General features: G+C 46.9%; 1 long non-coding RNA gene across 2 annotated transcripts; it reads left to right on the forward strand.

Moving 5' to 3' along the window:
* The first annotated feature begins 6,777 nt into the window (after positions 1–6,777).
* Positions 6,778–9,870, forward strand: LOC144169379 (uncharacterized). Of its 2 annotated transcripts, XR_013322435.1 has the most exons (4): positions 6,778–6,913; positions 6,995–7,150; positions 7,817–7,992; positions 9,182–9,870. It is a non-coding gene; the product is annotated as an uncharacterized LOC144169379 (long non-coding RNA). The 2 variants fall into 2 exon arrangements; XR_013322434.1 differs by having other exon boundaries at positions 6,780–7,150.
* Positions 9,871–21,579: the final 11,709 nt, after the last annotated feature.

Here is a 21,579-nt window from a genome sequence, read left to right on the forward strand (position 1 = left end):
AAGAACAAGTCATTACGCAAATATAGGTCAGAAAAACAATACATAAGCGATATTTGCAATGTTCTTTTATAAAAAAACAATCAGAGATGCTTGATTTTTGAGAAATGAAATACTTCATATAGTGCAGAAAAAATTCACTCTGTCGCCTGCTGTCTCCCGCGCCACTATGACATCTGGTGGGATTTTAAGAAATCAAGCGGCAACAGTTACGAAAGGTCCCACTAGATAGGTTCCACGTTCTGCTTGGAACGCACGGGGAGTAGGGAACGTGGTTCTATGAACGTTGAAGTAGGGATCCCCGATTCACGCGCGTCTCCGCCGTACGGCAGCGCTGGCACCGCGGCACCCGGCTTGGAACAATGTAACGCGGTAAATTTTAATTGACTTGAGCAAAACTTTAGCGGGTTTACCTTGGGAGGAGCGCGAAGGAAGAGGAATGACATGAGAGGTGAGCCGGAAAGCGAGGGAAGAAATTTACTTGGCAAATGTCGACAAAAGACGATAGTCTTTTGTCGACATTTGAAACGAAAGGAGCAAATACGCGGTGAATTTTTTTTAGTACGCGTTACGACGCGTTCCAGCGCGAGGCATAAACTAGTGTCCCGGTGTTTTTTTAGTACGCGTTACGAAGCGTTCCAGCGCGAGGGGTAAACGAGTGTCCCGGTGTTTGAGTACCGTGACTACATGAAACGGCGTTTACGACGATGACAGGAGACGCCAACAGCCCGGTCCCCTAAGGGGTTTCGCCCCTAAAATACGTCAATTCTGGTTGAAACAAAATCAAAGCAAGGATTGTCGACGGAACGTCCATTTCGTTATGTAATCAAATTAGGGAACTTGCAGTGAAGAGAAAGGGTTTGCAAATGCCGTTTATTTTGCGATCTGGTGCACTCCCGAATAATTAGGAAACCGAAACGCGCTTAATTTTGTTTCCTTCCATTTCCTTTCCAGCTCTGTCTATGCTATGTGTTTAAGCATTAGGAAACCATGGGCAGCGCAGACAACAGAATAAAACAGATGGACGCACAAGAGAGTGTTTCCTTCTCACTGGCCGGCTTCGGCTTACTTTCGGTAATTTCGCCTAAAAAACAGGGGAGTCACCGGCCGACGGTTCTAGCGGCATCGTGCACCAGCGACAGCGGAGTTTTTCTCATCTATTAATTTCGTTTTAGGAACTTCCTGGAACTCAGGCTGCACTAATAAAGGCATGCTTACCAGAGTTCAGCGTTTCGAGTAAAAAACAGCCGACAGGCAAGAACAGAATCTTACCAGAAATTCTCCGCAGCATGCGAAGTCTTGCTGGGCTCCGTAAAAATATATCCCGTTTCTGGAGAGTGACGAGAGAGCGAAAAGCTATCGGATGAAGCGCTTGTTTCCAGTAAAATAAAACCTACAGGATACTTTATTTTTCGGCCGTTTTGTTCATCGCGAAAATGTGATGCCCTTTCCCGGAATAACAGAAGCATTGCGTGATCTTTTATACGTCGCCGTGAAGGGATGTTCTAGATTTTGTTCGAACTCTGATAAAGTCAGACGTTATCGAGCTGGACGTGTCTTGGTTTGACTGCATATCAATGACACAATAAACGTGCCGTGGAATTTGAAGTGAAAAAACGTCCGAGGGCATCTAAGCACTGCCTATGGGTTGTGATTGAGAAAGCATGACTGTCCGGTTGAACTACTGAGACGCCTTGCTTCCGCCCCGCGTTGTCAAAGGGCTTTGTTACCTCGTCGCTTGGGACTCTCTGCTTTGCGATCCGCCTTAACGCTGTCGAATGGCTCCGATCTGTCTCCTACGAGTTGCGACGCTGCTCGTTCCGGCCGCTGTGTAAGGGAAGGGTTTGCGACGATGATGTGTTTCTCTGCTTGTTTGTTGGCTTGTTCGGCTGCGTTCTTTCGCTCTTTTATTTCACCTGCGGTGAACTGGCACAGGCGGTCATCTCGCACTGTGGAACGCCTCGTGCCATGGAACGCTTCCGAAAACGTGTTGCTATTGCGGACGCCGGACGTCGGCTTTTCGCTCAACAGACGGATCAATATCTTTCGCAATAAAAAGAAAGAGAGAAAGAGAGAAGTACGGTGTGGAGTAATTTTGACGCACTCCGCTCCTTAACAGGAGGAACGAACTATACCTGTGCGACACGGCCCTTTGAAGAGCCTACCGAAGGCCTTCGAACTAATTGTCTGTCGCGACGCGCATTCAATATCCATGAGGCGCACTTCTAAGTAAGCGTTCAACTGTCAATTGAGAGATTCTGTGCAGCACAGGTATAGCGCCTTAATATAAAAAAAGCAACCCGTTTAGCCTGCAAAGAACTCCAAAATTTACCCTTTAGTGCCAGTTGTGACGTGTGTGACGGCTGAGCGAAGATTCATATTTTCCTGCCTTTAAACGTTCTGCTGCTGCAAACGTATTTACTTCAATACAGCGCCTACTCTGCCGATCATGGCACATACCTGTAACAGGTGCAGATGAAGTCAAAGCCTGAAAAAAGTTACGTGCATGGCTATTGAACTCGTTACTCGGAATTGTGTCAGATACTGCCTTTACTTTATTACATTATTTTATTACCCCACTTATGGCCCCTCGAGAGTGCAGTTACAGCCGCTGATATTGGGACTCTCGTGTTTAAGTCCTTTAATTTGTACTTAGCCTGTGCGGCGAAATAGCGTTAAACTTCTTGTTTGACTATATTAAACAAAGAACGAAAAAAGGGAGCCCGCAGCCCTCTCCCTCGGTTCCTTTCTGCAAGATTGGTCCTTTCAATTGAAAAGTCAAATATGGCTTCTATTTCAAATCCCTGTTATTTATCTAAAACTTTAAGAATACTGCGTGACTGAAAGGACGCAAAGGGCAATTCGGCCGCCAACACATGCGTGAAATGAGCAAATCGAAACACGGGTGTTGGCTTTGTGAATAAAAGCCGTCTAAGCAGAGATAAGGAGCACGAAGTTTCACTTGTTAACTTTTGCTTCGCATCTGATCACATTTAGTTTTTCGTATACAAAGTTCGGGGTTCCACGTTCTTTCAGCTTTCCTTTTTTTTTTTTTTACTCTTAAAGCTGTCGGTTTGAGGAGGCGTTTCCGCAACTGCCCATGGTTGTTTCTGCTGTAGCCTTCCGTTGGCAAGGAACGCCCGTGTAATACCAACCCAAAGCCTTTCCTGTGCAACAGTCATCATAGCGTTGTGCAAGGCTCGATGGGCCTAGTGTGCTTACGGAAAAACCAACTTTAAACGAAGCCATTACGTCCCACTTACGTTGTGTGGTGTAAATGTAACGCGCACGGTTTTACACACGCAAACAAGCCACAGACTGGGAGAGAACATCCGTTTAAGTTGAACAGCCGATCCGAAGGTGCTTGCCAGAACATTTCCCTACTTTGCCTGCTAATGGTGATTTGCATTTCGGGGAGTTTTGAACCCACTAGAAGCTTTTTTCACACGCTTTACGACTGCTCCACACTTTCATGTTGCACGTTTTTAAAAGAATTTCACACATTTAGCAAATTACTCCTGCCTCCGGACACTGTGAGTCCCGCATCGTCACTAACTAGGGAGAATATCTGAGTTAAGAGAACACCGCAAACACTGCTTACCTTAGATTATAGTTGGAACGGGGAAACAGCATTCGCCTAAGTACCCGCCCCCTTGTGCTTTCATAAGGAGCTGCTTTAAACGCAAAAAAAAAAAGCATTCTTGGTACCATTTTAGGTGATTTTTTTAGAAGATGCGCGTCGCCTAAAATGTGTAAATGCTAGAAAAGAAGATTTTTAATAATGGCAGGTTTCGTTTTTTAGGTGCCGGCGTACGACTTTTAGACGAAAACAGGAAGGCACGCGGCCCAATTTACGCTTATTTCTAAAATCTGAACAATGGCGCTTTGTCCGCCGTCTCCGCCACTTCCATGTGCGCCTTTACTATGCTGCGGAATGGCCGTGCAGAAAGGATCCGCTTTTTATCTTCGTCAAGCTTGACTAAGCTACGGAGGATGTATGGAGTGTACCTTAAGATCAAATTTTCTCCCCGTGCGTACCTGCAGATGCTCCGAAGCGCTGAAATTCCATCACAGTCGAGCCAAGATGAACGTCTTCAAACTAGCGGTGACCCTGATGTATTAACGCGTCGTGAGTGATTCTGACGCGATATAAATGCCCCGTCCCACGTACGCATGCAACGAAATGTGTGGGCGTTTTTTTGCTTCCTCGAAAAGGAAACACTACACGGTGATGTCAAAAATTTGAAAAAAAAAATTGTAAATTTTCGTTCAGTTCGTTGATTGACTAAACTACTGCCGCCTGTGGCAAAAACTGAAAAAAATTTCAGGGAAGCTTGTACCCAGGGGCAAGACTTGAATGGCGAAGCTGTTGTAGGTGAGCATTGCCGGACACCTAGTTACTTTCAGTATCATTGTTTATTTGCATAGTTGTGGTGCTAGTAATCGTCGTCATATGCATCGAAGATGTCCTCTTCTTCGCGGCGAGTGGTGGATGAAAACATCCTCAGGATTGTAGACTTCAACCAGCGCTTCCTGATCGACTGGAGGCAGCAGTGGCGGGATCTGCAAGTCGTGTCGGGAAGGAGTGGCGCACTCGTAGCCACGTCTCCAATTATTCATAATGGCTTCTAGAGAATGCGGCGGCTGTGGTGACCTCTCCCAAGAAAGGTGTCTTTTCAACTTTATCCCTATCGCTGGCGTTTGTTTTTACGTACGTGGTAGCGCTTGACGACAGTGCTGGAGTTTTTTTGTTTTTTTGTTTTTTTGCTAAAGCCACTGCGCGAGCCGGTGTCTCGGCGGTCACCGCGAGTCTAGCGCTCACGAGCGCTTACGAGAGAGAAAATTTAAACCTGGCGTCTGAGCGTGCGGTGAAAAAACATGTTTGCCTTCTCTCCATTGGCTGCCGAGGATGAGGAGCAGGAGCGAAACTTTTGATGATAAGAATAAAAGAGAGTTAGGGCCTGTGGACCCCCGGACAGGTGCAGTCTCTATTCCGAGACCCGATTGGTTGAGGCCGCCGCTCTCGCCCGTTGAGCTAGAGCCCTTTGAGACTCCAGCGCCGAGCAATTGAGCAGGGCTGCCTTCCATGCGTCTCTGGTAAGGGAAGGGTTGGGGACAACGCAGGGTTGCTCTGACATACCCACATCATGTGTAAGGTGTCGGACACCTCCCCACAGTGCAGACACCGCCCATCGGCTTTAGGGTCGAAATGCTTTGCTATTACAGGGCACATAAATGTGTTCGTCTGCAGGCGCCGCAGTATTCGCTCATTGACCTCGCTCAGACCCTTTGCAGGGGCTGGGTAAAGCCGGTGGTTATCGCAGTAATGTTTTACGATTTCTCTAAACCGCAGAAGTGGTTTGCGGTGCTGAATCTCCGAACTGAACTGAACTGAACTGAACTGAACTGAACTGAACTGAACTGAACTGAACTGAATCTCCGAGCCGGGAGAGCACGGGGGATGCGCCCGGTGAGTAAGCGCTCGGGCAGACGCGTGCGCGGCCCCATTACCTCTTAGACCCCGACGCCCCTGAGACCACACAATTTCTTTAGGTGCGAGGTCTTCGAAGCGCACCACTCATTTTGAAATACTGTATGCGAAGGGCGGTAGCTTGCCCGCTAAATAGCTTTCACAGGATCGACGAGAGTCCGTGATTATTTTCCTTGACTTCGGGTCCGAGGTGGCGAGAGCTATGGCAATCGCCTCGGCTTGAGTGGAGTTCAGAGCCCGGTAGGAGAGCCCATCGACTTGCTTGTCCCTTTGAATTACAGCGGCAGCGAAGAGCCCTAGAGGCGACGGTCCTGCCACATCAACATAGAACACACCTCGCCTATTTCTATTTCCTTTCCAGGGTCCTAGCGCGTGATTCCCTCCTGCCTTCGTGAGTGTGCTTTTCTATGTTACGGGGAAATGAACGCACCCAGAGCCTGTGCCGCCGAAGCTCTGTGAGTTTGCATGTCCACTCTGAAGCGCACTCGTGTTTGATTTGTAGGCGATCAAGCAAGTGGTTCCCCGACGCAGTCTGTGCGAGCCTTGTGTATTTATTTGTGAGATGGGCCTATTTAAGCTCTTAATTTGAATTGAGCACTCCCAGCGCCGATAACCTGGTGTTCGAGGTATAGCCACCGGGAGGTCAAGGGCTCGCTTTGTGGCCTTTATAATGGTGACGTCAGCGCGATTCCCGTGTTGTTTGGTGTACGTAAGTAGAGTACGGAGAAGAGGATTCGAGTCACATTTCGAGACGAGACGAATGGCAGAAGCAGAGAAGACTGCGCGTAAGCAGTCGTACGCAGCTTATTTATAACTTATAGTTCAGTTGCCGCACCGGGCTCTCAATTTACCTTGCGCCCGTCGCGACCTACGATATGTGACACGCATTGGCCAATGACAATATATACATGGTTGTTGGAAAAAGACTAATTCATAGACCTATCTTAAACTTAAGCAGCGAGCGTACTTCATGAAGTCCGCTCCAAGACAGCAGGCGGCTTGAACGGGTCTAAGACGACCTCCGCGTTTCATAGACGTTGGAGCGAGCTTGCTTCATCAAGTCAGGGGGTGACTTGAGCGGGGCGGCGACGGACGCGGCTGGGATCGAGAGTAACCGGGAATTATTTCGTTTAAGATGCAAATCAAGGTCATAAAACAGTCCCTTTAACTAAAAACCACACATAGTAATTGTTAACAATGGTCTGTTTAAGCAAATAGCAATCCCCAATCATCTACAGTCAAAGCATAACGCGTGTTTCAGACATTAGTGAATGTGATCTGGCAACCCGGGCGCTCGCAACCGAGCCGCATCGGCGTTCTCGACAGCGTTTCGTTGGTTTCATGTTCGTTTCTTCGTATTTTTGTGCGTGCGCAGCAAAAGGATCCAAGAAATGCGCAGAAAAGTTGCACCAAGGTTCACAGAAGGTGAAAAGACTCTTCTTGTGTTGGTTTTAAAGACGCGGCGAAGCAAATTATAGCGCAAGGACGACGTATCTTCCGTTGCAGCGAAAGCTTCCCAGTGGCGAGATGTTGCTACGGAATTTTAACTCCGTCTTTGGTGTCACAAAACGCGACGCGGCAGGACTGAACAATGCTGGAACAACATGAAGCAGAAGTGGAACGAGGAATGGTTCCGCGGAAAGCGAGAGGAATTGAAGGCCGGTAAGTAACACGTTCGCAATTTCGTTGAAAGACCCTAGCATTGCGCTACCGATAGATGTTACTGCCTTACGTTCGAAAGCTGCTTCTTTCACGCGTCCTGCTGTGATTTTTTTCCTGTGTTAAAAGAACTTTGCCGGTTCTTAAGGGCCGCGGATGTTATGTCATCCCTGTTTCGTTCTTGGATATAATAATAATCCGTTTCAACGTAGCCGAATTTTGAATCTCAAGCCTTTCAAAATAAAAAACCTCCCCTCAACAAGGATATACAAAATTTAGTAACCGAACCTGTAGTGTACCGCGCATCATGTGCACAAAGGAAATGTGTGCCAGCCAGATTCAGCTTCTGAACCCTGACAAATAATCTGTCCACATCCAGGTACTGAGAGCTTATCGGCAGTACTGTGAAACCCCAGCATACGCAGTACGTGGAGGCCTGCCCTAGCTATAGCACAGCAGCCTTAAAGTGAAGCTTTCATTTTCACATTTCAACTACTGTCTACTATAGTTTGAAAGAGAAGTCAAAATGTGACCACAGAAGCACAGGTATATGTGTGTGTGCGTGTGACTATTTTCACTGGAATGCTGCTGTTAGAGCCATTTCAGTGCTCACATTCACTCCAGCCTTTTTTTTTTTTTACTGACGGTGTGTTACGCATTGCTTTCTAGGGGGAGGACCACTACCTCGACCCATGTCGCCGACCATGGAGATGGTTGGCATACGGCCTGAAAACAAGAATTACTTGGTCGGAACACGCCACCTGCTGCCTGTGCAGAGTCGACTGGTCCTACAGTTGGTGCAGGCAATGGTGGACAGCACCAGGGACACCGTGTTTATGCCACAGGTCGGTAAAAAAAAACTGTCCAACATCTCTGAGCTGCAGTGCAGTGAGGGCTCGTGGTTGAATTAATTAGTTTGGTTTCTAAACAGGGGCCTAATCACGTGTAAATCCATTTTGCCGCAGAAGAAAGAAAAAGCAGTGGCCATCCGCATTTTTTAGCATGCAGGTTTAATGCAGGATGCTGCAGCCTGTTTTCTGGTTGAGGCTGAAAAATGAAAGGTCAGCTCATGTTAAAGGGGCCGTGAAGACAAAATTAAAGTTTGGTTGACTGGAAAGATTGCCTCGTTAGAATAACACTGCACAAATTTTAACACAGACTTGACTCAAATAAATGAAATAATGAGGAAAACAGATAATGGGTTTGCAATACCCTAGCTACTTTTCCGCACTGAACTGACGACGTATTATTGGCAGCTCGCTGCAATTCGCTGAGGCCGACAAAATCCGATGCAAAGTACAAAGCTTGCAGAACAAGATCTCTGCATTTACATTTAGTGCACATGCTTTTTATAGCAGTAGCAAGTGTTGGGTAAACAGTATAAGTTACAAGTGAATACATAAACATAGAAGAAAGGTGTATTTTGTCTTAATGGCCCCTTTGAGGACCCCCAGGCGGTCTAAATTCTTAGCTATCCACTACGGTGCGTCTCGTAATCACCTCAGTTGCACTTCGGTGTAACGATGGAGTGACGTGTCCTGCACACCAGCCTCACGTGTGGCATACTGCTCTCTAATAGACGTTGCACACACACAAGGACGCAGTGTTGAAAACCCAAACACTGCTTTACTTAAATTTTTTTGTCTTTTGGTGCGAATTACTTGGACAAGCAGGCTGGCGACACGTCACGCCGCGGCTACCCCACAAACATAGTTCTCCGCAGCTACAGTGCGCACCTTTTTTACTTGCATGCCATCACATTTACCTGTCACATGGCACGCTCTAAGCTAACTCAAAGTTTTGCCCCAGGCCATGTGCTGAAAAAACGGAGTGGTAACTCAGATGGCCCCTTTAATTCCCCGTACATACTCAAATGGCTGTGTAAAGAGTAAGGCAGCCAATTTGTGTATCGTGGAATAGGCAGTGGCGTCACCTTTGCCTTGAAAGGAAGATCACCTCCACCTACCCTTCCGTGCACTCACATATCGCATAAGATTTCACATTCAACAGATATAGTTTGCTTGTTCATTTCAGATGACTCATCCAAGCCAGACTCATCTCCAGGGGAAACATGGGCTGTGACAGCGCAAGACGACAGTCTACCACGAGAGTCTCTTTGGGAGCCAAGTCTGGTGGCGGCAGCTACAGCTTCCGCAGCTGGCAGTTGCAGCGGCAGTGATGCAGCAGCGCCCGCTACGGAGGCCGCAGGGCATCCAAACGGTCATATGGCTCTCCTCGAGTGAAAGCTCTGGGCTGACGATAACACGAGGGTGGAGCTCCTGCAGGAGGAGCACAACCTGCACCTTCTGCTGATAAGGAGGTGCACCTGAGAAAATACAGCTAGAGGACCAGCTGATAAACCAGCAAAAAGAGCTTGAGTAAGAGCTCCTGAGTATAAAATTAAGCGTGAGAAAACTTTGCTCGCCCAGGCTTTGGAGTGAGAATTCGACAGGAGCCCGTGTAGTCGGGATGAAGGGAGAGAGAATTTTATCGCATTGCGAGCAGGAGGATGTTGTCAGGGCCTTGTCCTTTCTGGAGTGGTGTTTCTTGTTGGACTGTGTTGGACACCAGCCGAAGAACTTTTAAAAACAAAAACAAACGACATTTTGGATTTTCTAGAGTTTTGTTGTCCATAGGCAAACCAAAACGTGTTTGTCTTTGAAAGGCTTGGATCTCTTGTTTTGCCAGTGTTTTTTTAATTTTTATGGCCAAGGCTTTGCAACAGAAATAATAAAAGTATGTGTAAGCTCTGTGATTTAAGTCTGCTGCCTTTATTTGACAAACGTGGCTATTAGAGCTTTTAGGAGTACTTGAACAAAACCAAATGCCTTCGTACAGGCATTTTGTTACTGGTCTGGTATTTTTCTTTGCACACTCTAGTGGCAGCTTTTTTGCACTAAGGGCAACAAGAATGGCGAGCAATTTAGAATAAAATACAGAAATACTTAGCGGACAGGGAACTACTTGCTTGATTCGAATTGAAACGTGGATGTTCATGTACGTGCGTTGCAGTGATGTTTGCGGCTTGAGCAACATCAGCGTTTTGTGAATATGTGCCTCCCCAGCTCACAGTATTGAATCTACGTAGGAGTCGCTGCCCAAGTTCAGTCATCAATATCCACTTTTATCATGCATCAAGCTAACAAACCCCACAAGAAGGCTATAGCAGGATAATGCAATTCACAAGAAAATAACGGTTTGAGGAACATGTGAAAATCACACGATATCAGTGATGGAGTTTGCGGCCAGCCAACCCGGTTGTTGCAAAAACATTTATTTAAGCCGATTAAAATCAAGTAAATGTGGGTGGCCTCTTTAGTTCAGCAAGCCAACAACAATCGCTGCTGTTCTAGCCCGAAGATGAAGCGTTCCCCAGTCTTTACGTGACAGCTATTCAGGCGGCAAAAGAAAAAAAAGAGTGACACCGAAGCATTCCCCACAATTTCTTTTCGGCTTGCTTAAAAAGTAGCACTTCAGTGCGGTCTCCACATAACTGTGTGTAACATCAGGCTATTCGTTATAATTGTTCAAGAAATTACCACCCGTTTATCTCAGCGAGCACGTCGTAACTGGTAAGTGTGGGTTGGCGTCCCCAGATGACGGAGTGGAGACTATAGCCAGCAACTCGCACTGCCCGTGTCGTCACTGGGACTGGACTAGTGCCTTAGTACACGGTCGACAAAAGCCATTTTCAATAAACATGACTGTGTAATTGTATTGGGCCCTAGGTTCCATTGGATTGTGCTGCCTGAATGCTAGCATGCAGTTAACACGCCAACTACGCTGTTTGGTTACCTCACAAATGACCTTACTGATTACACTGTAGAGTAAAAAAAATTGGAGCTGGAATAACTCTTTGTGCATGTGAGACCACTTTTGGGGCCAGAAGAACTGGGTGTAACTGAAGGCCAGTCCTTTAATGCAAAACAAAGATGTATGCTGTATACATGGTCCCTCTCAAGGAGAAACTTGCGCACTATAACCTGCACAACATTCCCTTTTCGCTGGATTTACTGTGTAGACCAAAAACACTGTTAACAATCACACAATGTTGCAACAAAGAGAAAAAACAACACCTGGAAATGTTCAAACTAACCACGTGAAGCCACTTTCGGGAGGGATGCGACAAGGTATACTCGGTGACAAGTTCAAGGGATACTGAAGCGCAAAAGCAAGTTGGCTGATATCAGTCATCAGAGGGCCGTAAATGGCAATAATACTATTTGCAGCACTACCTCGACGCGACCGGGAAGTGCACCAGCCGCTCAAACAGTGGCTTTTTTCCGATCAGCTCCGTCACCCTCTTTACGGTGTGGCACACAGTAGGTTTCACCAGTCTCCCGTAGCTGCTTGAAAGGAGCCGGCGCCGTAAAAACTGGCGAAAACGGAGGGTCAGCATCAGCTGCTGCAGTGTAGGCAGTGGCAGTCCCCGGCGATCATCGTACACCGGCTTTGGTGGCCGCTCAACGATTGCAGCGGTATTTTCGGCTTTTCGTCGTATACGCGTCACCAAACACATCAGTGGCACGACACACTGCCCCGAAGCCGGCGATCCATCGCGCAACGTCGCGCCGCTGCCGCTGCCGCTACCGGTGCCGAGCCGCCATGTTGGAATAACGAAGCGACGAAGTTGCCTTCAAGTTCGGCTTTTCGTCGTATACGCGTCACCAAACACAACATCAGTGGCACGACAGACTGCCTCGAAGCCGGCGATCCATCGCGCAACGTCGCGCCGCTACCGCAGCCGAGGCGCCATGTTGGAATAACGAAGCGACGAAGTTGACTTCAAGCCTTCAAGGTAGCTACGAAGCAGACTTGAATTTCGGCCGACCAAGATCAGTCGAAGTACGGTTGAAGTGCGATCGAAGAGCGGGTTGGGTCTATGAATTGAGGGAAGCCGACTTAGACGGCGGCAAGTTAAGCTCGGTTTAAGTTGAGAAGAAGATACATCTATGAATTCGGGGGTAAATCGGGGTGTCTAGCAGTGTGTCGTCATTGGATGAAATCGGACTAAGACAGTTTTTTTTTCTGCCGGCGCAAGGCCCAGATTTCGTTTCCTATTAGAAAGCCCTCAACGCTGTAAGAAGACAGACGTGAAATTCGGCGCTTCTTTTTTGTGGGCAACACGATCTCTCTATGTTCTGTGAAGTCCTGAAATGGCGGAACCAGTTTCCTAGTTCTTGTTATTTCTTTGCGAAGAGGAGCTCCACAAAAGCCTTTCTTCAGTGAATCTCAGCGACCACGGCCTCCAGAAAGAACATATCTTAGTTTCATCTTCACAGCGCAAAAAATAACGGGACGAAGGGGAGGAGCACACTGGACAGGCTCACCTATGTCCCGTTATTTTTTGCGCTGTGATGATGAATCTGTACCAACTAGCCCTGTTTTCTACGCTACAACATACCTTAGCAAAAAACAAAAGTTTAGAGCCCCTCCGCCATTGGGAGGGTGAAAAACCAGCAAAGCTATATTGGTGGATAACTATTCAGAGTTATGTATGTTTACTTGCAACAGTGGTCGAATAAAGACACATAAACGGAAATTCCTTAAAGGGTGTTTTCACGAGAGATCGGACAGGCGTGTCCGGTCTACATCTTAATTTTGGATGAAAATTTTATGTGTGGCTCCTTGTGCACAGGGGAAGACATATCTGAAGTTATTGTGTTGAAAAGAAAGGTTTCCCTTTCTCAAAAGAGTCCCAAGGTCGGCTGGGGTCACTGGAACGTTTAGCGGATGGCGGAAAATTTGAAGCTTTTACCACTGTATAACAAAAACTACTGTAGCTTTCGTTCTAGTTCTTTTTATGTGAAGACTTTTCATACTCTCAAATTATTCAGCGTATTTATGTTTGGCGTGCAGGGGGAATTTTAAAATAACAATGCCCGATTTTTTGAAATTTAAAAATTGCCCAATGTGGGGCCTTTTTCACCTGCATCTAAACAAGATAGGTTTTAAAATTTGTTAGTGTTATTTACATCAAAAACACGTTGCTCTATTTTGGTGGTTTTGCAGCTACAAAGCGCCAAATATGGCTTTGTTAGCAGTATCACGGTGGCATATTCAAGTGGTTTGTAAGAAGCCTATGATCGCCATTTAAGGAGAGAAATGGCAGTTACAAAGAGAAAATCATTAAAGAAAGATTTACCTTAAAGGAGCCATGAAGAGAAAACACAAGTTTGGTTCATTCGAAAGATTGCCTCGTTAGAACCATAACGACACCACTTATAACGCAAACTTCGATCAAATAAGCTACATAATTAGGAAAAAAGGAAATGACCATGCGACCCACCAGCTCATTTTCCGCAACAGAACCTGTGATGTCACTTGGGAATGCTCTGCGATTGGCGGAGGCCGGCAAAAGCAAACGCATGTTAGGCAGGGCTTACAGTTTGCATAGCGAGCTAAATGCCCGTGAAACATACTGCACATTCTTTTTATGACAAAGAACGGTGGAGTAAACGGTTGAAGGTCCGAACGAACACGCAAGCGTGTGCGCCAATGCGTACGAAACTAGCGCCGGCCGAGCTCGACATCTCGTCGTCGCGCAGACGAATTTTCGGGTTCGAGGCTCTTCGGGGCCAACAAACCGTTCCAGCACGCACAGCCGCGACCTTGCTTCGTATCGTAATCCCTTCCCAGGAGGTTGGCCGTCATATCGCCAACCAGCAAAGGTAAAAATAGAAACGAGCGGAGTAAGGAACAGCAAGAAGCGACGAGATAGTGCCAGTCGTCGCGTAAGTTTCGAATGGTGTTGGCTTGCTGCTGTCGTTACGAGCTCGTTTCCAGTTTACAACCACTGAAAACTTCAGTTTGTTCGAGTACTTTACAATGAAATTTTGTTGCTGCGTTTTGAAATGCCCATGTAGTTCGGGCAAATCGTCGAGGGAGTGCGACATCCCCGCCGGTGAGGAGATCTCCTTTCATGTGCTGCCCATTGAAGAACCTAGGCGAAGCAAGTGGCTACGTTTTGTGAACTTTGCAAACAGAGAAGAAAGAGAGCTAAAGGAAGTACGAGTGTGCTCGCTTCATTTCCGAGGAAGTGATTACGGCAGGGACCCTTACGTTAGCTCACTCCTGGGACATGCTGGCGCTCGTCGCCGACTTCGTCAAATCGCTCTGACCTTGGGGGAAAAAATGCCGTAAACACCGTGCATTGACGCTCGTATCTTTCTGGTCGAAGCAGAGAGCTCGCGCGAACGGCTTTCCATACACGACACCGGCCAACTGGCATAAGTGATACTGCTACTGAAATTGAACTATTATTAACCGTAATCAAAATACGGCACATACGTACCAGTCTATATTCGTCCGTCGCGACGGGGCTGACGAGGCAGCGGTGCCGACGGCTGGGCGTTCGTCTGTTGTGGCTATCGCGGAATGGTCGCTTTCCCGTCCACCGCGTATCCCACAACTCTTGCCGCTCGTGCACTTAGAAGCATTGAGCGTTTTAGTGGTGTGAGGTTGTTAAATGCAAGCCCGAGCTCCTCGACGAGAGTTTTGTTCTCCGGATCAGGCGATTCCATGACTAGGGCTGCGGGTGGACTAGGTTTTACTAGTATTTTTAAAATGGCCGCCGTCTCGATCGACTCCCGTGTGTGGGTGCTATATGGAGTCGACATACTAAGTATCTGTTTCATGGACCGGCTCTATGACGCCATTGTACACGTCACGGAATGTTCAATTTTAGCGGGAGATTTAAAATTTTGGCTTAAATTGCCTTATTTCTCAGTGAATAAAGCATCATTTGCTTCCGGGAAAGCGCTTGGGGTACTATGAAACACCTAATCTTTCGAATAAAACAAACTTTTGTTTTCTCTTCATGGCTCCTTTAAGCTAAATTAGGTCTAAGCTTTGCGAACAAGGAATTTTTTGTATAGTAAAGTTGCCGATATCCTATACCAAAACATTTCTTTTGAAGCAAAGCCCTAGAAGTAACGCGATATTGTTTGATGCAACTACATTCCCGGGAAAGTAATTGTAACACTAATACCTTACTTTCTTTTCAGCAACGCCTACAAGCCTACTTCCAGGCAGGCCACATATGGTTGGTTCAAATATAGTAGCTTGAGTGCGTCTATTTAAAGTACCATCGAGGCAGTTTTTTTTCCCCATTTTTTTCCCATTGACTGAGCTAGGATTGCTAGCTCAGAACGAGCCAACTTTTCCAAATGTTTTTCTCCAGTTAATAAACAGCAGCAGCAACAACAATTTCGATTAATCACCGAGCCTTACCCTTTAGATAAAAATCGGTAGAAGCTTAGAGAGAGGGGAACAAACAATTTCCAATTACCTGATGGCGTGTTTGCCACTGTGGTTTTTTTGTTTTTCAGAAGTTTATGTTTTTTTTGGCACACTGTGGCTGCTTGTTGCAAATAATGCCCCGTCGTAATGGAAATTCTTTTGACTTTGCTTCCATGCATGACAGGGAGAACGTTACCTTCTGCGTCTAATACAACTGGTCGTTAGTGAGGTGGAGTTAAAGCACGTATCCCAACAAAAGGCGACGGGCAGAAAATTGGAAAATGTCATTTGACTCCGTACACAAATCAGCTAGAGTCATTACGCAGAGAACGGCGCTTACAGGGAAGTGTAGAAAAAAGGGAAAGGAAACATCAACAACAACAACAAGAAAAACAACGGCGCTGAGGACTGATTTTTCATCGGTGCTTTCATTCGACTTCACGCATCGGCTGACAGCCACGTAATGAAGCATTGTTTTCCGAGCATTTTTCGGGCACGTGCGCGAGAAGGTTGACTCGGGCATGCAGGAGATCGTCATTTGCGCTGGGCTTTATTTTGCGGTGAATATAAGCTTCACGTCTTTAACAATAAAGTGAAAAGTACTAATAATAGCATCGAAGTTTCCTGAACTTAAATTCTGTTCCCTTGGGAGAAAAACATAAAAGCGCAGAGGTTGTGCACCAGTATATATTTAAAAAAAAACGTAAAAAAAACTGTACCATAAATGAAAGCTCTTTTTCGATTTCGTTCCAGAAAATGACTGCGGTCGTCGAATTTGCTCAGGCATGGTAGAAGGCTTGCGTGTGAAAAGTATAAGATTTGAAAAATGTGAACGAGTTGCACTGGAGTTAAACGGACACTGAAGGGAAGTTGTCGAACTTCTTTTTTTTTGTTTGCATTGCATAGAGTGGCTCAAATAAACACACTTTGCATCGCTTATCCGGCCGACAAAGCAGTATTTAATTTATAAAGCCTGCAAGAAAAAAGAATACAATGCGAAATTTGTGACAGCCTCAAGAACTAACAGCAGTGACGCGTATTCGATTTGCGATCGTTCTGAACGATGTTCAAGATTAAAATTCAAACCAGTTCCGGTTTCGGTACTGGGAAACAGCATGCTTGGCATCCGACGTTATCCTTGGCTCGGCATTCGTGATATCTTAGGAATCGGCGTACTCCACTTCTGCCATGCTGTCGGCTGTAGTTTTAGTCTGATATGCCTGCCATCACCGCTTAGAATAGTAACGTTCACTAGGCGAGGAGTAAGCAGTGGCTGAACACCGTCCGCGTCATCGCACACGATCAACTGCGAGTTTATTCGCGAACACCTTTGGAGCTTTCCTGGCTCGTGCCTCTGTCGCAGGCGACGTGTTGGCACCAGGCCGAAAGTACGCTGTTTCGACAATGTGCCCGAGCAGTTGGTGAATATGACACCACCACGCCAACGAGAACTCGCCAGCGCGTCAGTGTCAGTCTGCACGCAATCTGCCAACTCGCTCGTGGAGCAATGGCGGTTGGAGCGCAATAGGGTGTATTCAGTTTAGAACACCTTAATTAAATACAAAAAAAAAGCTCCATTGGGGATTATAACTTGCTAAATGTGAAATAATGCATGCAGTCCTTCAGACCACGCTGCCATAGCTACAACGCTGTCTTGAACGAAATATAAAGTACATATGGCATAGCCAGTTTTTTCTTTTCAATGTCAACATTCCCAGCAGCTTAGATGATTATTTTTTGAATAGCGCTTGTGCAGTAAGCGCGCCCCAAATTTCCACAAATATCTTCTCTCTAGCGACTGCATTCCTTAGGCAGAAAAGCTACCGCAAAAGTGTTGTCACGCGGATAACCGCTGTGCTAGTTTACCCAGCGCAGAATGTGCTTCAAGCACTTTGGGCTTACGCTTGACAATGAAAGTTTGGGTTGATTTTAATACCTTAGTACCTATAATGACATCGCTGACTCCCCCCCCCATTTCAACTGGCCTTAGATTTTCTGCAAGCGTACAGGTCAGTGAAGAGTCGCATGCGCGCTTTTATGAAGCAACTTGGGCTTCATAGACTTTACTAAGATTGATGCTGTCAGCAAACTAACAAACCAAAGGCACATTCTTCCAGGCACAAATTGGGTCGTGGCTTAGTTTCAACTTAGCGAACGAATTGTGACGACCCGCCAGCGGCCGGCCGACTGACTCTGTCGGAGGGTCGGCGAGCGAGCCGCGGAGCAGCCCAGCCAAGCCTGCTAGAGTGCGCGTTATACGAACCGTCATAGGGAATCTACAAGGAGAATGCCGAGAGGAGTACTGCTCTTTGGAATTGATTTTTCTACTAAGTAAAATCACGTGAACGCACCGAGAGTGGTCGAAACATGGCCTAGGGACTACAAACTACAATTTGCGGAAGTAAGCGCACCATGTTTAAGGAGTCACACAAAAAAGCGCTTACGCTTCGTGGGTGCTGTGCTATGACCACGACATCTGGATAGTTCTGCCCCCCGCTACTTCAGCCTGTGAGAGCTATGTTTCGCCTATTTAAAATAAGAAATGTTCCGATGTTCGCAGATAGGTCGATGGTCGCATCTCAGTTGATGTGCTCACAGGGGAGATGTAATTGTTTCGATGTTTCTAGGCAAGTTGACGTTCACACGTCAGCGGATCTGTTCAAGTCGGAGAAGTATTTTGGGTGCCGGTTTCCAGAGGAAGGCAGGCCCATTGCTGCCTATAGAGGAACGGTTGAACCTAACCATGCTGATTTGACCCTCTACAAAAGAACGACAACCGATCAGTTGCGGGATGCAGGTTGTCGGTCATGACCAGGCGGCTTATACTTTACTTCTGGCCAAACAGGACTGTCCGTTGCATGGTCATGCATCAGGGAGCCTGCCACCTACAACAGGAACGTCGTCATCCGCTGCGGTGGCGCAGTGGCTAAGACGTGCGCTCCTGAGCCTGAGGACGCTAGTTCGACTTCCGGCCGTGGAGGCAGTATTTTCAGACTAAGGCTAAAAGAAAAAAAAAAAAAAAAAAAAACAGCCGAGTGAGGAGGTTTCGGCGCACCTAAAGGTCCCCAGGTGGCCAAAAGTATTTCGGAGCCCGCCACTGCGGCGTACCGAATCGCCCGGGTGTGGATACGGCGCGTTAAACTCCTAAAACGGGAATTTCGAAGTGTCGTCAATGAAGCGTGAAGGCTGCGTCGGTACTTGCCTCTAAGGTAACCCTTTCTTGCGGGCACTGTGCATCTTCTACACCACCATGAGACTTCGATTTCAAAATAATACGCACCCCATAAGCGTTTCCACCGCCAGATGCCTTGGGTAGAGCCAGCACTTCTGGCAGAGTCACTATTCTCGCTGGCACGATGGTTTAGTGGGGTTCCGCTTCAGCCTTCGTCATTATTTTCCCCCTTCCTCGCACTTAGGAAATATGTTATTTTTTACGTTTAGTTAATGCTAGAAACATCTGTGCACCTGCTCAATATTTTCTGGAATCTCGGTTCGATTTCATCCCCGTTAGGTCAGTTTCGAGTGTCATTGTTGAAAGATAGATAAGTTTGTAACTTTCAGGTCAGTTTTGGGCGTTACCTACTATCGTTGGACTCGTGTTGCCCCCTATAAAGTCGATTTGGTCTGCGGCAGCGACGTCTTACCCTCGGAGTCTGCGCAGAGCTGGCGTGCTGGAACCTTTTGCAAAAAAACTTCTCCCTGATGTAGAGCACCAGCTGGTTCAAGGTATGATAAGACGGCTAGTGAAATAAGAAGTTCCAGTCTATCAGTCAATCTATTACAAAATCAAATTACAACTTCAATAAAACATACGTTCTTACGGCTCTGCTATTTCCACCTTCTGCGTGGCCGTGCATTCCTTTGCCTGAGAAGTGCCTGGTCTAGGCTTTGCAAAATTGCTGATAAAATAAATGAATCAATCAAATTAAATCAAACAATTATTCGTCAATTGCTTATAAAAAAATTGGATTCAATAAATGATGACTCTGCCGACAAACTGGCCACACAGCACTGGCTTGACTTTTGCAATGCTATCAATGACAATTTTTACACTTCCAGAGTCTGGAACGTATTCAGATCTTTTTTGGAGGCAGCAAGCCTCTATACAAGGCATCCTCTCGCGTCCCCGTTGCTCTATACACCAAACTGCCCTTCCTACCCATCAGTACGACACCTTTACTGGGAGTGCCATCAGCCAGACCTACCACCACACCTGCGTTCCCGCATCGCTTCCTGGGAGGACTGGTTGAACCCTGGTCCTGGCGTGGGTACGTGTCATATCGACACACGAACTTCTGGCGGCCCACTGCCTTCGTGTTAGTGCGGACCTCTGGGAGTTCTACGGACCAGCCGTCTCCTAATGAAGACACTGTGGCACGACGGCCCGGACCAGAGCCTGCCCGGAGTAGGGCTGTTTAGAGAATAAAGCTTTCTCTCTCTCTCTCTACACACCCTTCAAAAACTACTCCTGGCACAGCACCTTGACCAACCCGCCCTCATGGAAAAAGTTCGCAACACTTTCTACCCCCGCTGCTCCCATCAAATGCTCACTGTCGCGTATGTATCACATCACCCAGAAGATCTGGGTACCGGAATTAACTCTCAATTTTCCATGGCGGAGCTACGGATGCCCCTATTTTAAATAAAACGATGCACAGTCCCTGGGCAGGATGGCTTGGCGTATAAAACGCTCCGCAATCTTCTCGAGTTCAAATTAGAGGATCTTATGACGCACATCAATCGTGTATGACTTTCCGTAAGTCTGCCGCCAGAATGGAAAGAGGCCCACATTACCTTGATTCTCAAATCCGACAAACCAGCAAATTTAACAACAAATCTCCGCCCTATATCGATGACCTCATGTGTTGGCACATAATAGAAAAAGTGGTTCTCACTTTTCTCGAATGGCAATTTACGGCTGGAAACCACTTCCGCTATATGCCTTGAGCTTCGCGATCGTTGCCCCGCCTGCCGCCGCTTCTCCGCGGCGCTTACGGGATGTCCGCAGCGCAGCTGATAACGGCTCATGCAGTGTTTTGGGTCTCTTTCGCTTCCTTTTGCCTTTCCGCGCCCTAAACATCTTGTTATTGTGATGTCTGTAAGCAAATAGTACGTTTAGGGCACTTTAAAAAACATCTGCGTCCGGATTAGAGTTGTTAGAGTGCTCGAACGCCAACAAGAGCTATAACCGGGGACGCGTACTGCGCTCTTCTTCGCCGCTCTTACGGGCGTCGGCGACGGCAGCGGCATATCACCACTGTTACCTCCGAATATCTCAGGCGCAAGTGAATTCTATTGACGCCTCGTTTAGACCTGATATTGGCACAGTGAGAGGTAGGTTTCATTTTGCCGCGCGGACAACGAATTCGGCCTTGTTTTGAATGTATACGTCGTCCAAAAATATCACGCGGGAGATGATTACCTAATATACCTGGCAATAACTTGTGCCTTTTATAGAAATAGAGGCCACGCGAACATGTTAAGCATATTCCAAGTCCATGGGTCGTTAAATATGTTCCCATCCCGCCTGATAGAACGGACCAAGGAGAGTTATGGATGACCACGGAAGAATAATTGGTCTCCCAAGTCCGGAAGCAATGTAATAGCTCGTGCGAGAAGGAAAGAAAAAAAAAAAAACAGTGCAGCTTCGCGAATACTAGAGACGTTCGTCTTACCTTAAGCAAGGTTGACTCACTAGACCAACTATATATAGATGCGAAATGCACTGATGTTTTCCAAGACAAGGAGAGGAAGGAGGGGGCGCTTAACTATCGTTGTGTACAAATGCGGAGCGAAATCAAGGAAAGACCGTTTTAGTAAATCCCACACAAGCTGCGCGTTCACCTTTATTTTGTTTTTCGACTTTAACGAACAGGGGATCACTCGGCGGACACATTTTTTGACGTACAGTAAGGAAGTTCACTAGCGATAAAAGGTGTCACTGGATAGAGTGTGGTATCTTATAAGGCCCCCTGATTTCACTTTTGAGCTAAATTCTGCAGGCTCCTTGTGTCATATGATGATGTTTCGAAAAGCGTTTAGTAACGGCCGGGGATATAAGCTTAGCGGCGCCACTACTATGGCTACCATCGCCCCGTCACCTCTCCAAGCCGAGCTTCATGGTCTCCTAGGAGCCCTGGATCACATGACCTACATGGCTCGTGCACCACCACCACCCAGGGTCCGCCTCC

This window comes from Haemaphysalis longicornis, unplaced genomic scaffold (genome assembly GCF_048455015.1).
Source record: "Haemaphysalis longicornis isolate Haplotype H1 unplaced genomic scaffold, Haemaphysalis longicornis Haplotype H1 scaffold_2, whole genome shotgun sequence".
Taxonomy (NCBI): domain Eukaryota; kingdom Metazoa; phylum Arthropoda; class Arachnida; order Ixodida; family Ixodidae; genus Haemaphysalis; species Haemaphysalis longicornis.